Below are 5,141 nucleotides of genomic sequence, written 5' to 3' on the forward strand. Positions count from 1 at the left end.
ACACACAGTGACACACACACACACACACAGTGACACACACACACACACAGTGACACACACACACACACACAGTGACACACACACACAGTGACACACACACACAGTGACACACACACACACACACACAGTGACACACACACACACACAGTGACACACACACAGTGACACACACACAGTGACACACACACACACACAGTGACACACACACACAGTGACACACACACACAGTGACACACACACACACAGTGACACACACACACAGTGACACACACACACACAGTGACACACACACACACAGTGACACACACACACAGTGACACACACACACACAGTGACACACACACACAGTGACACACACACAGTGACACACACACACAGTGACACACACACACACAGTGACACACACACACAGTGACACACACACACAGTGACACACACACACAGTGACACACACACACAGTGACACACACACACACAGTGACACACACACACACAGTGACACACACACAGTGACACACACACACAGTGACACACACACACACAGTGACACACACACACAGTGACACACACACACACAGTGACACACACACACACAGTGACACACACACAGTGACACACACACACAGTGACACACACACACACAGTGACACACACACACACAGTGACACACACACAGTGACACACACACACACACACACACAGTGACACACACACAGTGACACACACACACAGTGACACACACACACACAGTGACACACACACACACACAGTGACACACACACACACAGTGACACACACACACACAGTGACACACACACACACAGTGACACACACACACACACAGTGACACACACACACACACACAGTGACACACACACACACAGTGACACACACACAGTGACACACACACAGTGACACACACACACACAGTGACACACACACACACAGTGACACACACACACATAGTGACACACACACACACAGTGACACACACACACACAGTGACACACACACACACAGTGACACACACACACACAGTGACACACACACACACAGTGACACACACACACACACACACAGTGACACACACACACAGTGACACACACACACAGTGACACACACACAGTGACACACACACAGTGACACACACACACACAGTGACACACACACACATAGTGACACACACACACACAGTGACACACACACACACAGTGACACACACACACAGTGACACACACACACACAGTGACACACACACACACACAGTGACACACACACACACAGTGACACACACACACACAGTGACACACACACACAGTGACACACACACAGTGACACAGACACACACACAGTGACACACACACACACACAGTGACACACACACACACAGTGACACACACACACACAGTGACACACACACACACAGTGACACACACACACACACACAGTGACACACACACACACACACAGTGACACACACACACACAGTGACACACACACAGTGACACACACACAGTGACACACACACACAGTGACACACACACACACAGTGACACACACACACACAGTGACACACACACACACAGTGACACACACACAGTGACACACACACACACAGTGACACACACACACACAGTGACACACACACACACACAGTGACACACACACAGTGACACAGACACACACACAGTGACACACACACACACACAGTGACACACACACACACAGTGACACACACACACACAGTGACACACACACACACAGTGACACACACACACACACAGTGACACACACACACACACACACAGTGACACACACACACACACAGTGACACACACACAGTGACACACACACAGTGACACACACACACACAGTGACACACACACACACAGTGACACACACACACATAGTGACAAACACACACACAGTGACACACACACACACAGTGACACACACACACACAGTGACACACACAGTGACACACACACACACAGTGACACACACACACACAGTGACACACACACACACAGTGACACACACACACACAGTGACACACACACACACACAGTGACACACACACACACACACAGTGACACACACACACACAGTGACACACACACAGTGACACACACACAGTGACACACACACACACAGTGACACACACACACATAGTGACACACACACACACACAGTGACACACACACACACAGTGACACACACACACACAGTGACACACACACACACAGTGACACACACACAGTGACACAGACACACACACAGTGACACACACACACACAGTGACACACACACACACAGTGACACACACACACACAGAGTGACACACACACACAGTGACACACACACACACAGTGACACACACACACACACAGTGACACACACACACACAGTGACACACACACACAGTGACACACACACACAGTGACACACACACACAGTGACACACACACACAGTGACACACACACACAGTGACACACACACACAGTGACACACACACAGTGACACACACACACACACAGTGACACACACACACAGTGACACACACACACACAGTGACACACACACACAGTGACACACACACACACAGTGACACACACACACAGTGACACACACACACACAGTGACACACACACACAGTGACACACACACAGTGACACACACACAGTGACACACACACACACACACAGTGACACACACACAGTGACACACACACAGTGACACACACACACAGACACACACACAGACACACACAGTGACACAACAACAACAACAACCGCCATTCGCCACTAAGTGGCGGTGACGTCACCACGACGCTTGTGCCAGGCCATGTGCACCTTGAGGCTGCCACGTGAAGTGTCGAACGCCCGCTGGCAGGAGGTCACGGGGCAGACCCAGCAGGTGCCACGGGTCGACTGACCAAGATGACCGAGACGACTGGCTGATGCACCACCTGTGCCCCCTACTGTGCCAACTCGCTGTGCTTTAGCCACCCGGCGCTCCGCTCGTTGTTGTGAGCGTCGCTCCTCCGCCCTCCGTTGTTGTTGGAGGGCGACTGCCTCCAACTGCCCAGTAGCCTCAAGGTGCACCTAGCCTGGCACTGCCCAGTAGCGTCCTTCACGAGCCTCCTCCACTGAGGCCGATCTTGACACCGCTGGTACCAGTCATCGGCAAGTCCACTCAGCTCCACGTCCTCCTGTACCACATCACTCCATCTCTTCTCGAGCCCGTGTCACTCACACACTCACCCACTCACTCACCCACCCACTCACTCACACACTCACCCACTCACTCACCCACTCACTCAGCTCCACGTCCTCCTGTACCACATCACTCCATTTCTTCTCGAGCCCGTGTCACTCACACACTCACCCACTCACTCACCCACCCACTCACTCACCCACTCACTCACTCACTCACCCACTCACCCACTCACCCACCCACTCACTCACACACTCACTCACCCACTCACTCACCCACTCACTCAGCTCCACGTCCTCCTGTACCACATCACTCCATCTCTTCTCTAGCCCGTGTCACTCACACACTCACCCACTCACTCACCCACCCACTCACTCACTCACTCACACACTCACCCACTCACTCACCCACCCACTCACTCACTCACACACTCACCCACTCACTCACCCACTCACTCACACACCCACTCACTCACCCACTCACTCAGCTCCACGTCCTCCTGTACCACATCACTCCATCTCTTCTCTAGCCCGTGTCACTCACTCACACACTCACTCACTCACCCACTCACTCACTCACACACTCACCCACTCACCCACCCACTCACTCACACACTCACCCACTCACCCACTCACTCAGCTCCACGTCCTCCTGCACCACATCACTCCATCTCTTCTCTAGCCCGTGTCACTCACACACTCACCCACTCACTCACCCACCCACTCACTCACTCACTCACACACTCACCCACTCACTCACCCACCCACTCACTCACTCACACACTCACCCACTCACTCACTCACCCACTCACCCACTCACTCACCCACTCACTCAGCTCCACGTCCTCCTGTACCACGTCACTCTATCTCTTCTCTAGCCCGTGTCACTCACACACTCACCCACTCACTCACCCACCCACTCACTCACCCACTCACTCACACACTCACCCACCCACCCACTCACTCACCCACCCACCCACTCACTCACACACTCACCCACTCACTCACCCACCCACTCACTCACCCACTCACTCACACACTCACCCACCCACCCACTCACTCACCCACCCACCCACTCACTCACACACTCACCCACTCACTCACCCACCCACTCACTCACTCACTCACTCACTCACACACTCACCCACTCACCCACCCACTCACTCACACACTCACCCACTCACTCACCCACTCACTCACTCACTCACACACTCACCCACTCACTCACTCACCCACTCACTCACCCACTCACTCAGCTCCACGTCCTCCTGTACCACGTCACTCCATCTCTTCTCTAGCCCGTGTCACTCACACACTCACCCACTCACTCACCCACCCACTCACTCACCCACTCACTCACTCACACACTCACCCACTCACCCACCCACTCACTCACACACTCACACACTCACCCACTCACCCACCCACTCACTCACCCACTCACTCACTCACTCACCCACCCACTCACTCACCCACTCACTCACTCACACACTCACCCACCCACCCACCCACTCACTCACACACTCACCCACTCACTCACCCACTCACTCACCCACCCACACACTCACTCACACACTCACTCACTCACACACTCACTCACTCACCCACTCACTCACTCAGCTCCACGTCCTCCTGTACCACGTCACTCCATCTCTTCTCTAGCCCGTGTCACTCACACACTCACCCACTCACTCACCCACCCACTCACTCACCCACTCACTCACTCACACACTCACCCACTCACCCACCCACTCACTCACACACTCACCCACTCACTCACCCACTCACTCAGCTCCACGTCCTCCTGTACCACGTCACTCCATCTCTTCTCTAGCCCGTGTCACTCACACACTCACCCACTCACTCACCCACCCACTCACTCACCCACTCACTCACTCACACACTCACCCACTCACCCACTCACC

This window comes from Lampetra fluviatilis, unplaced genomic scaffold, assembly GCF_964198595.1.
Source record: "Lampetra fluviatilis unplaced genomic scaffold, kcLamFluv1.1 SCAFFOLD_688, whole genome shotgun sequence".
Taxonomy (NCBI): domain Eukaryota; kingdom Metazoa; phylum Chordata; class Hyperoartia; order Petromyzontiformes; family Petromyzontidae; genus Lampetra; species Lampetra fluviatilis.